This window comes from Conger conger, chromosome 14, assembly GCF_963514075.1.
Source record: "Conger conger chromosome 14, fConCon1.1, whole genome shotgun sequence".
Taxonomy (NCBI): Eukaryota; Metazoa; Chordata; class Actinopteri; order Anguilliformes; family Congridae; genus Conger; species Conger conger.
The window spans coordinates 46,778,092-46,791,233 of NC_083773.1; the positions used below are offsets into that span (position 1 = coordinate 46,778,092).

The 13,142-nt window shown below is 47.8% G+C and overlaps 1 protein-coding gene across 3 annotated transcripts in view; it reads right to left on the reverse strand.

Moving 5' to 3' along the window:
• Window positions 1-13,142, reverse strand: part of LOC133110447 (protein phosphatase 1 regulatory inhibitor subunit 16B-like) — a 43,196-nt gene that overhangs the window by 18,846 nt on the left and 11,208 nt on the right. The window lies entirely within an intron of this gene.

A 13,142-nucleotide genomic window follows, 5' to 3' on the forward strand; every position in this document is an offset into this window, starting at 1 on the left:
CACAGTATAGCAGACAGTTTATTGTGACAATGATCCCAACTATTAAAACGGCCAGAATACAGACACCCAAACACCCCAAAATCCAAAAAAGTTTACATTGTAAAATCTAAGCCAGACTCAGATATGATTGGATAGAATGCTTAAATTTATATTTGCGTAGTGCTTCTAATGGTCTGACACACAACAGTAATACTGTTGGTTCCCATCGAAGTGATACAGAGACTGAATGCTTTATTTCAACTGAGCACTTTTATTTTTGGTGAAGAAGTGAGTGGGCATCAAACAGGCTAAGTCCAACGGTCTGCCTGAGCGTCACCTCAGCCAAAACCACTAGCTAGAATGCTCCGTCAAGCATGAACAGGAAGCCAGAGGCTGACCCACTTCCTGTCTCATCTTGCGTACGAGGCTAGGAGACAGAGAGACAGAAAGAGTGACAGAGAGACAGAGAGACAGAGAGAGAGAGAGAGAGAGAGAGAGAGAGAGAGACAGAGACACAGAGAGAGAGACAGAAAGAGAGACAGAGAGAGAGAGAGTGTGTGTATGCTGGTAGTGGAACAAAACATTGACCCATATCGTTAACCCAAGGTTAACAATCTGATCCAATCAATGCAAAATGCAGAAGTCATGCCAGGTCGCTCTCCAGGAACACTGCCAACATCACTGTCATCAGCATCAAAAACTTTGTCATCACTCGTGCTAGTGTCATCTGTTAAACCTGATATCAATAATTTGATCATTTTGGAACGTTTAGTAGCAAAAATGTATTGTCAAATATTGAATCGGAGCATTCGTCAAAATCAGCCACAGGTACTGGTACAGGAGCTTATTGCCCCCACACACTCACAGGTAATGCAGTGGATTGCCCCCCACACTCACAGGTAATGCAGTGGATTGCCCCCCCCCACACACACAGGTGAAGCAGTGGGTTGCCCCCCACACTCACAGGTAATGCAGTGGATTGCCCCCCACACTCACAGGTAATGCAGTGGATTGCCCCCCCACACTCACAGGTAATGCAGTGGATTGCCCCCCCCCCACACACAGATGAAGCAGTGGGTTGCCCACCACACTCACAGGTAATGCAGTGGATTGCCCCGCACACACTCACAGGTAATGCAGTGGATTGCCCCCCCACACACAGGTGAAGCAGTGGATTGCCCCCCCACACACTCACAGGTAATGCAGTGGATTCCCCCCCCGCACACTCACAGGTAATGCAGTGGATTCCCCCCCCACACACTCACAGGTAATGCAGTGGATTGCCCCGCACACTCACAGGTAATGCAGTGGATTGCCCCCCCACACACTCACAGGTAATGCAGTGGATTGCCCCCTCACACACAGAGGTAATGCAGTGGATTGCCCCCCACACTCACAGGTAATGCAGTGGATTCCCCCCACACACTCACAGGTAATGCAGTGGATTCCCCCCCCACACACTCACAGGTAATGCAGTGGATTGCCCCCCCGCACACTCACAGGTAATGCAGTGGATTGCCCCCCCACACACAGGTAATGCAGTGGATTGCCCCCCCACACACTCACAGGTAATGCAGTGGATTGCCCCCCACACACTCACAGGTAATGCAGTGGATTGCCCCCCACACTCACAGGTAATGCAGTGGATTGCCCCCCACACACTCACAGGTAATGCAGTGGATTGCCCCCTACACTCACAGGTAATGCAGTGGATTGCCCCCCCGCACACTCACAGGTAATGCAGTGGATTGCCCCGCACACACTCACAGGTAATGCAGTGGATTGCCCCCCACACTCACAGGTAATACAGTGGATTGCCCCCCACACTCACAGGTAATGCAGTGGATTGCCCCCCACACTCACAGGTAATACAGTGGATTGCCCCGCACACACTCACAGGTAATGCAGTGGATTGCCCCCCACACTCACAGGTAATACAGTGGATTGCCCCGCACACTCACAGGTAATGCAGTGGATTGCCCCCCACACTCACAGGTAATGCAGTGGATTGCCCCCCCACACACACTCAGTATTTATCTAGGGCAGTCTGTCAGCTGCAGAGACAACAAGTGCGAATGAGACACTTTGTAGGGAGTCTGCAGAAGCAACCAAGCCATACTATATGCCTGACAAACAGAGTGAAGAACTGGGTTATATGTCTTCAGGAAACAAACATCTGTAGTTAAGTGGAAACTGTTTTACTGTTATACGAAACCTTTTTGTGAACTGAAGATGTAAAGTTCCCCAATTGTTTCTGATGTCTGTTTAAGGGGTTTTCCTGTTCATCCGATGATAGAAAGCAGCCTAGCATCGAAGAGGAAAGCAGCAAAGCAGCATTCCCCCATCACTAGCATTTCCATTACTATTAAGGCCACATTTCTCAAACGCATTTAGCGGTAATTAACGGCACAGGATTTCACCAGCAGGTGTCGGAGTGCTGTTAGCATGTTAGTGGGTCCGACTGCCTGCTGAGAAGCACGTTGCTCGCCTGATTGATGCCTGCACGAACAGCCGTTTTTACAAAGTGCCTCGGGGAGAAAAGCTCAGATTCACACTAAACGCAGTTTAGCTGTCCTCCGGGCGCTGCGTACCCAGTGGCTGGCCGGCTGTCAGGCAGCGCTGTCCACCACACCTCGGGTAAATGATGTTGTGTATCATTTCCTCTGACTAAAGCAAGCCTCCATGTTTGATTTCCTGTTTTAAAGCTTGTGCATGATCATATGAGCCCTGGGATTATCAGATGAAATTGGAGAAAGAATTAAATCAGGCTACCTTAAGCACACAGAGAGAATGAGAGATCATTTCACAGCATTTCACGAATTAACTCTTTAAGAGCAAAAACCAATAAAAACACAACAAAAATTACAAAGAAACACAACTGAAACCAAAAACATAAGACGCACAGAGAGAGAGAGAGAGAGAGAGAGAGAGAGAGACAGATAAGTAAAGATGTATGAGCAATACAGACTGTACATAATTCTCATGAATACGTGGGCATGCCTGGAGAGACAGAGAGGAATGGAGAAAGATCCATCTTTAAACATTCAGTATGAAGAATTTATGTATGTATTTTCACAAATCCATGTACAGTAAAAGTCAGGGAGGAGATCCCCTGTTCTCAGAGAGCTGCACTGCTGAAGCCCTGTTCTCAGAGAGCTATGGCTGCTGAAGCCCTGTTCTCAGAGAGCTGCACTGCTGAAGCTCTGCTCTCAGAGAGCTATGGCTGCTGAAGCCCTGTTCTCAGAGAGCTATGGCTGCTGAAGCCCTGTTCTCAGAGAGCTGCACTGCTGAAGCTCTGTTCTCAGAGAGCTATGGCTGCTGAAGCCCTGTTCTCAGAGAGCTATGGCTGCTGAAGCCCTGTTCTCAGAGAGCTATGGCTGCTGAAGCCCTGTTCTCAGAGAGCTATGGCTGCAGAAGCCCTGTTCTCAGAGAGCTATGGCTGCTGAAGCCCTGTTCTCAGAGAGCTATGGCTGCTGAAGCCCTGTTCTCAGAGAGCTATGGCTGCTGAAGCCCTGCTCTCAGAGAGCTATGGCTGCTGAAGCTCTGCTCTCAGAGAGCTGCACTGCTGAAGCTCTGCTCTCAGAGAGCTATGGCTGCTGAAGCCCTGTTCTCAGAGAGCTATGGCTGCTGAAGCCCTGTTCTCAGAGAGCTATGGCTGCAGAAGCCCTGTTCGCAGAGAGCTATGGCTGCTGAAGCCCTGTTCTCAGAGAGCTATGGCTGCTGAAGCCCTGTTCTCAGAGAGCTATGGCTGCTGAAGCTCTGCTCTCAGAGAGCTATGGCTGCTGAAGCCCTGTTCTCAGAGAGCTATGGCTGCTGAAGCCCTGTTCTCAGAGAGCTATGGCTGCTGAAGCCCTGTTCTCAGAGAGCTATGGCTGCTGAAGCCCTGTTCTCAGAGAGCTATAGCTGCTGAAGCCCTGTTCTCAGAGAGCTATGGCTGCTGAAGCCCTGTTCTCAGAGAGCTATGGCTGCTGAAGCCCTGTTCTCAGAGAGCTATAGCTGCTGAAGCCCTGTTCTCAGAGAGCTATGGCTGCTGAAGCCCTGTTCTCAGAGAGCTATGGCTGCTGAAGCCCTGTTCTCAGAGAGCTATGGCTGCTGAAGCCCTGTTCTCAGAGAGCTATGGCTGCTGAAGCCCTGTTCTCAGAGAGCTATGGCTGCTGAAGCCCTGTTCTCAGAGAGCTATGGCTGCTGAAGCCCTGTTCTCAGAGAGCTATAGCTGCTGAAGCCCTGTTCTCAGAGAGCTATGGCTGCTGAAGCCCTGTTCTCAGAGAGCTATGGCTGCTGAAGCCCTGTTCTCAGAGAGCTATGGCTGCTGAAGCCCTGTTCTCAGAGAGCTATGGCTGCTGAAGCCCTGTTCTCAGAGAGCTATGGCTGCTGAAGCCCTGCTCCCAGAGAGCTGCACTGCAGAAGTTCTGTTCTACACTGCTTGTTCTTCCCTTCAACATTGAGTATACATCAAAACACACACATTAAACACACTCACAGTGCAGGCAGGCATTATCCCTCAGTGCACAAGAGGTCATAAGGAGTACACTGAACACCAGTGCAGCTGCTGGTATACTATGTGTACACACATCGTACTAGGATGGCATCAGCCTGGTTTCTTTACACACACAGTGACCACAATTCCTTTCCTCCTGTGAACCAAAACATTTCAAACAGTGGACTGAAGCGATCGGCAACATCTCACAAACAGGAGACGGGACAAGTGTGTGCTTCGCCCTGTACACGTCCCAAGAACAGGAAATAGCCATTCTGCGGCCAAAATAAGAAAGACCCTCCCACTAGAGCCGTGACCCCCTCAGTTTGCGGTCTCCCGGGAGACGGCAGAGCAGACAGGGCTCTGGCCAGCCACACATGGCTTAAATAGTTTCAGAGCTGTTGACTTTGTGTCTCTCTTCCTGGATTTCACACGCACGGCCGTGTCTCCAGTTTCAGACTCCAGGGGCGGGGGGGGGGTCGTCTGCAGGAGTGCGCCTAACCCCCCCTTCAGCCTACACCTGCACCTGTGACCAGAACAGATTCAGACAGACACCTCCAGCTGTGACACCAAGAGAGCCCAGGTTCCCTTTTTGAAGACTGTACTGTAAATCAATAAAGACATACACAAATAGAAACCTTCCAGATTAGAATCCAGGATTTTCTACATTTTAGAACTATCCCCATATGGGTTAGTGATGGATTCAGTTTTACAATTTCTGAAGAATTCAATAAAAAAACATTATGTATTTATGAGGTTGAGGAGAGTTTGTGTCGCTGGCTGGTGAGAAAAGCGCTGTATAAATATAAATAAACAGGATTTATGATTATTCTCATGCAGGTGAGGCACGGACCCTCAGAGCTGGGCTGAAGCAGTCCCTCTGCGGACCCTCTCTCCAGGTGTGAAATCCAGTGCTGGACAGTGTAGACCAGGTGTGAGATCAGGTGTGAGATCAGGTGTGAGATCCAGTGCTGGACAGTGTAGAGCAGGTGTGAGGATCAGGTCTGAGCATGTGGCATGTGGGTCCCGAGGACTGGAGTTGGGAAACACTGCCCTAGACTCAGGACAGGCATGGACGATGTGAGCTATGGTCATATGGGCGGGGTCCTGCTATGTGTCCCGCCCTCTGTGTGCTGCTCTCACTAATTCATCTAATCAGCCGGAACCGTCCTGCAGCAAAGCTGATTATCGCACACAGATCGCAGGAAGCAGCCGTGGTGTGCGTGTGTGTGTGCGTGTGCGTGTGCTTGTGCACGTGTGCAAGTGAGTGAGTGAGTGAGTGAGTGTGTGAGTGAGTGTGTGAGTGCGTGTGCGTGAGTGAGAGTGTGTGTGTGTGTGTGTGTGTGCGCGTGAGTGAGAGTGTGTGTATGTGTGTGTGAGTGTGTGAGTGTGTGTGCGTGTGTGTGTATGTGTGTGTGTGTGTATGTGTGCGTGTGCATGTATGTGTGTGTATGTGTATGTATGTGTGTGTATGTGTGAGTGTGTGTACGTGTGTGTGTATGTGTGTGTGTATGTGTGCGTGTGTGTGTGTATGTGTATGTATGTATGTGTATGTGTGAGTGTGTGTGCGTGTGTGTGTATGTGTGTGTGTGTGAGTGTGTGAGTGTGTGTGTGTTACCATGTTGACACTGTCAGCAACGTTTGACGAAAAGACAGTACTCGTCAAGGACGAGTTACAGGACTATTGCTCCCATCATTGTGCTGCCTCTGTGCATTTGCTTCCAGAACTGTTTTAAGATTAAATAGTACTGTATAGATCATGGGTTTTCCACATCCAGTTTTTGATGTCTTCAGATAGCTGAGGTTGTGGAAAATAGTTTGGTGTCATTGGTGCTGAATAAAGATCTTGAAACGCCATTTTGAAATAAACCACAGGTAACGCAAGTTAGTTGTGAGTCAGCATCCAGCTGTGCTACAAAGGTTAACCAGGTTTGTTAGACATACAGAGACAACAGGACCGTTGTTGTTACCGCTGTCTTGTGACTCTTTATTTGATGATTGTTGCTTTCCTGTAAACCCTGCGTATATAGAGGGAAACGTGGAATGATTTGGGAAGACTCGCTAATACGAACTCCTGCGCACCATTCACGTGTGCACGGCTCTGTGTGCACGGCTCCAGTCCATATCCCCTATGTACTGCAGTATGGTTTCCCCTATGTACTGCAGTATGGTTTCCCCTATGTACTGCAGTATGGTTTCCCCTATGTACTGCAGTATGGTTTCCCCTATGTACTGCAGTATGGTTTCCCCTATGCACTGCAGTATGGTTTCCCTTATGTACTGCAGTATGGTTTCCCCTAGGCACTGCAGTATGGTTTCCCCTATGTACTGCAGTATGGTTTCCCCTATGCACTGCAGTATGGTTTCCCCTATGTACTGCAGTATGGTTTCCCCTATGTACTGCAGTATGGTTTCCCCTATGTACTGCAGTATGGTTTCCCCTATGTACTGCAGTATGGTTTCCCCTATGTACTGCAGTATGGTTTCCCCTATGTACTGCAGTATGGTTTCCCCTAGGTACTGCAGTATGGTTTCCCCTATGTACTGCAGTATGGTTTCCCCTATGCACTGCAGTATGGTTTCCCCTAGGCACTGCAGTATGGTTTCCCCTATGCACTGCAGTATGGTTTCCCCTATGTACTGCAGTATGGTTTCCCCTATGGACTGCAGTATGGTTTCCCCTATGTACTGCAGTATGGTTTCCCCTATCCGAATGTGCAGAAATTCAGCTCTACTGAACCAGTGGAAAAACATTTTTTTTATTTTTTTATAAGGGGAACATCAGATACCATTTTTTCTTCCCCGATACCGATTTCCGATACCTGAACCTGAACCAATCCAAGACCTGTGCATAAATGTAAAAAAATAACACATGTTTAACCATGTGTAACCGACACTGCTTATAACCCCTAGGGGCCGTATTTTTATTTTTTTAAGTACTGACAAATTTAATTTAATTTTCAAACTTTATGATAGTTAAATATCAACATTGTAAGTTTGATAATAGCCTAATTGCCAAATTAAAGATTTACATTGACACTGCACAGTGTAACCTTACAGTTGCAGAAGGCTGTAGTTAAATCCCTGTAGTTTAATTCACGTGCATTCAGATTGCCAGTAGTTTGAATTTGCGTGACAATGAATAAACACAAATCTTATGTGAACCTAACGTTTAAAACTCAGTTCCTCACTTCCGCCTTGATGAACCGATCATGCTCTTTCGCGTGATGCGCCTTCAAATGCTTTATGAGATTGCTGGTGTTGAAATTGGCAACAGTAGTGCCACCCCTCGAATCTAAAGCCTTGCATGCTGTGCACATCGCTGTTTTACTGGAGGGATTATCTAGTGTAAAATATTGCCAAATTGCTGACATGCTTCCTACACTCTCTGATAGCACGGCACATGTTGCGGTCTGCCTGAGTAGCGTAAATTATGTGGTATCAGATAGACAAGGCATTCCTTTCTTATCAGTTAAATGTGCATTTTGAATAGGAGAATACTGTGTAAAGGTGATACAACTGTGTTTGTTTCTGTATTTCTGAAGTCACAATCACAGTACTTATGAGATAGCTGAAGGCTGGATGTCTGATCTATAGCCTGAATGATCTGAATCCGTTCTGTACAATGGAATGAAGCGCAGCCTGAATGAAGAGAGCTAAAATATTCTTAAAGTGGGTACCACATATTAAATAATGATTTCTGGCTGGAGTTCCCTTTTAAAGATTAGAGTTATGAGGCAGATTTATCTGTCAAAGACACTGTCGGATAAAGCAATTTATGTATCTATCCTCTTGCACTATGCACTAATACAGCCAGCTGCACTTTATTTGAACAGTAAAATATTTCGTCACATCACAATCTTCCATTGACTGCCAGAACAAATTCAATCCCACAAACAACAGACATCCTGACAAGATCAAATGTTAAAACAGAACCAATATCCACATCTGTACATAAAAAGTCTGTATCGATGGACTAATATATTTAAAAGATCCTTAAAATTTCCAGAAACACACCACCAGAGAGCTTTAGTCAGGCTTTGTGGTTTGTCATTATATTTTATAATAACAAAAATATTTCAATGCTAACATACCCACCCATCCCGGGTGCTAACATACTCATCCCGGACGAGCCCCCAATTATGTTACGGATCGAACCTCAATCCACAACATAAACAAGACGCCAACGAGAAGAGGGCTCGAGTTTTTAATTACAAAAATAGGGATTTACAACAAGTATTTAAGTTAAGAGTCCAGAATTAAGTTAAGCGTCAAAAATAGCGTCCAAGAGAGCGGGGACCAGCAGCTCAGACAGCGGGAGCAGGAACAGAAGGCGTGGGATGGACCGTCTTTCACAAACTTGCGCCGCATGCATCGCTCCGTCTTCACCAGCGCACAGGTATATTATATAGGCCCCGCCTGCCAGATCTCAGGGCACGGATTGGCACAGAGATAATTGGCAGGGGCACGCACTGTACTATATTTGTGGCCATGGCTACCAGCAGAGGGAGCCAAGCCAACCTTACTGGATTAGGTGACCACCAAGTACAGGGGATGCGTAACACCACCCCTCCACCTTCCCTGCCAACACTACTCTTTATGCAGCCCTCCTTTCAATGGGCTGAGCACAGCTTCAGCTGTGCTATGGCCAGGCTGTACCAAGACAAGACCAAACTGTGCTAAGACAAGAGCAGGCTGTGCTAAGATAAGAGCAGGCTGTGCTAGGATAAGACTAGGCTGTACCAAGATAAGACCAGGCTGTACCAAGACAAGACCAGGCTGTACTAAGACAAGACCAGGCTGTACTAAGATAAGACCAGGCTGTGCTAGGATAAGAGCAGGCTGTGCTAGGATAAGAGTAGGCTGTGCTAGGATAAGACCAGGCTGTGCTAAGATAAGACCAGGCTGTGCTAAGATAAGACCAGGCTGTGCTAAGATAAGACCAGGCTGTGCTAAGATAAGACCAGGCTGTGCTAAGATAATACCAGGCTGTGCTAAGATAAGACCAGGCTGTGCTAGGATAAGACCAGGCTGTACTAAGATAATACCAGACTGTGCTAAGATAAGACCAAGCTGTGCTAAGATAAGACCAGGCTGTGCTAGGATAATACCAGGCTGTGCTAGGATAATACCAGGCTGTGCTAAGACAAGACCAGGCTGTGCTAAGATAAGGCCAGGCTGTGCTAAGATAATACCAGGCTGTGCTAAGATAAGACCAGGCTGTGCTAAGATAAGACCAGGCTGTGCTAGGATAAGACCAGGCTGTGCTAGGATAAGACCAGGCTGTGCTAAGATAAGACCAGGCTGTGCTAAGATAAGACCAGGCCGTGCTAGGATAAGACCAGGCTGTGCTAAGATAAGACCAGGCTGTACTAAGATAAGACCAGGCTGTGCTAAGATTAGACCAGGCTGTGCTAGGATAAGACCAGGCTGTGCTAGGATAAGAGCAGGCTGTGCTAAGATAAGACCAGGCTGTGCTAAGATAAGACCAGGCTGTGCTAAGATAAGACCAGGCTGTGCTAGGATAAGACCAGGCTGTGCAAAGATAAGACCAGGCTGTGCTAGGATAAGAGCAGGCTGTGCTAAGATAAGACCAGGCTGTGCTAGGATAAGACCAGGCTGTGCTAAGATAAGGCCAGGCTGTGCTAAGATAAGAGCAGGCTGTGCTAGGATAAGACCAGGCTGGTTTCAGCAGCATTCCTTCCCTGTGTCTGGAACCCTTCTATTCTGCATCTGACCCCTGACCCCTGCATGACCCGTCTGCCCCAAGAGGAAGTCTCACCGCCTCCATTCAGACAGGGTGGGGCCGAGTTTTAACTGCCTCCCTTCCCCCCCTCCCCTTTTATCGCTGTTTAGGTGACCTCATGCCAGGCAGTCAGGGGAGAGCCACAAGCTGGGATGAAAGCTGACTAAATCGGGAACAAAACTCACATTTCCATTTTCAGAGACCCATGGAAATAACTGTGGCAGGGTAAGGCTCTCTTGTCCTTCTTATGAGAAATCTTCCTCTCTCTAACCTCAGCATTTTACAGTACAACCCTGTCATGACGGCCACTGTAAAGCAAAGGCAAGACAAGGCAAGTGTATTAATACAGCATCTTTTACAGACAAAGATAATTATTTACGCATAAAAAGACAAAAGGCAAGGTCAAATATAAAGGAACCAAGGAGTGTATTCACACGTTACAGCTGGCTTTATTCGCCAGATAACAAAAACCTGCAACACATGCTTCACAGCAAGGCCGTAAATACCGTCCCCCAACACCAGCATCTCAGACGGGGGTGCACCGGGAGGACGGTCCGAGCTCTCACGCAGTGGGCAGAAACGGCGAGCGTGGGCCTCCTGTTCTCCTGCTGATTTACTCACAGAGCCCCTGCTCCTCGCTGCACTTGGTTGTGCACGCGCTTAGTGAAAGTCCAGAGGAGCCTGCCGCAAAGCAGCGTAGCGGGACAAAAGTGGGTCTGCTGACAAAGCGTTAGCATTAGCGTTAGGGTTAGGATTAGCATTAGCGTTAGCATGCTGCAGTCTGGCGCAGTGATATCTTCCCCCAGAGGGCCGCGGTGCCTGTGATCTTTCACAGTTACTTGCTCATCAGCTAAACTGAGCAGTTACACACTCAACTCGCATCGTCTCACGCAAAACAACAACCAGCCACCCTGCGGCTCCCCGAGGACGAGAGCGGAAACCACTGCGAGATAAAAAGAGAAGAAACTGCAGTAAAGATGTGCTGCTGCTCAATCAAAGGGCAGGCCAGCGCTCACATGCAGTGTGTGTTCAGAGCTGCATTTAGCACCATGGTGTGCGAAGCTTCAGTCTATGCCCAGCACTAGCGTATCTGAAGACTGTGGTCAGGTCGGAGTCTTCCACTGAGCAGACAACCCTTTTCTAAGACATCAGAGTGTATTTCCACTGTTCCCACACTAAAATAGGTATATGCCGGTTCTGTTTCTTTTCTTCTAAAAGCCCAATTTCATTGAGGAAACAGACCTGAAACTGCCTGTTCTCTGTGTGACCGTATGATAGAGCCCAGTGGTATTCATAGCTGCACAGAGCTGAGACTGTGGCTACAGTGATCCTCTTTTCTGCCTCCGCCTAGAAGCCTCTCCACATTCCACTTTCTCCTCCACCCAAATAAACCCAACAGAGCAAGGGCTCTCCACAGCTGCCCCCCGTGTCCTCTTAGAGGACGTTTTTAATTTTTAATTTTATTTTATTCAGGCAGGATCGCTTGTCCTACTTGGCGCAGGGGTGAGACTGCTCCTCCTCCAACATCGGCTCAATTTAAAACGTTCGGGCCGGGCAGATTCTGGGTCACCATCTCCCCAGCTGCAGTCAGAAACCAGGGCGAGAGCTATACACGGCCACCACTAACGCTAACGACGCTAACGCACAACCCTGTTTCCTTCTGCCTCCATGAGGCTTCGGCTGGGCCTGCTAACATTTACACTCAGGCTTTTAGAAGACACTCACTTGCAAAGCAACTGACAAAAGAGTTATTTAAAGAGTGGGAGACAATGACCAATCAAGCCATCAGTGTCACAAATAATAGTAGTCATTACAGAAACCTCCAGCATTAAGTGCCACATTGGGTGCTGGAGGAAGCTCTAAGTAGCAGATGGATTTCACAGTACAGCGCTAAGATGAACATGCCGTCCAACCAAGAATCAACAGTGTAGGGTTCACAAGGTTCACCAGGTCAGTTCACGGGACTGAAGGCCAATTGTGCCAAAGCTGCATTACAGCACATGAGAGCCATTGCCACAGTCATGCCCCTACATATCTACATAAGATGTGTCCAATTGGAGCGTTTGGCTTTAGCAGTAGTGAGAGAACTTTCATAGTTAAGGTCACGGACCAGGGCTGTCCAATCTTATCCAAAAAGGGCCGGTGCAAGTGCAGGTTTTTTGTTTTAGCCCAGTATTAATACAACAACACACCAGATTCTACTTACCAAGGTCTCAATTGAAGACCATGATTAGTTATATATGGTTGAATACAGTGTCTTAGTGACAGACTACAACACCCACACCAGCCCTATGCAGATAAGGCTGGACACCCTTGGTCCAGGTTAGCAGACCGAGAGCGCAGACAGAGAGGCAGCACTGGAGAGCACTGGAGAGCACTGGGGAGCACTGGGGAGCACTGGGGAGCACTGGGGAGCACTGGGGAGCACGGGAGAGCACGGGAGAGCACGGGAGAGCACTGGGGAGCACGGGAGAGCACGGGAGAGCACGGGAGAGCACTGGGGAGCACTGGAGAGCACGGGGGAGCACCGTTTCATCTCTACCCCACAGACGTTTGGATAATGCCATAAAGTAGGTATACCTGTGTAGATTGGTCATCTGTCTAGTCATATAATAAAAATGACTGTTTGAAAAAACAGCGGTTTGAAGCCATGAAAAAAAGGCTTTTTAACTTTTGTAACAAATTTTAGCGCTGTGTAGTATTATTATTTTTTCATATGGACCATGTTACACAGAGCACCTCACCGATTCATTTGAAGTGAGCCAAGGTAGCGTTTCATTTTTTCTTCCACTTTGAAAAAATTACTGTGTTAGGTTCATTACAATTAATTACAATATATGGGCCTTTGTGCCTTCTTGGTCATACCCAGTTTTGTTTCCATGACAGGAACACTCATGTTCTCCACCACTGGAGAAGAGAGACTGTAATGTAATACAACGT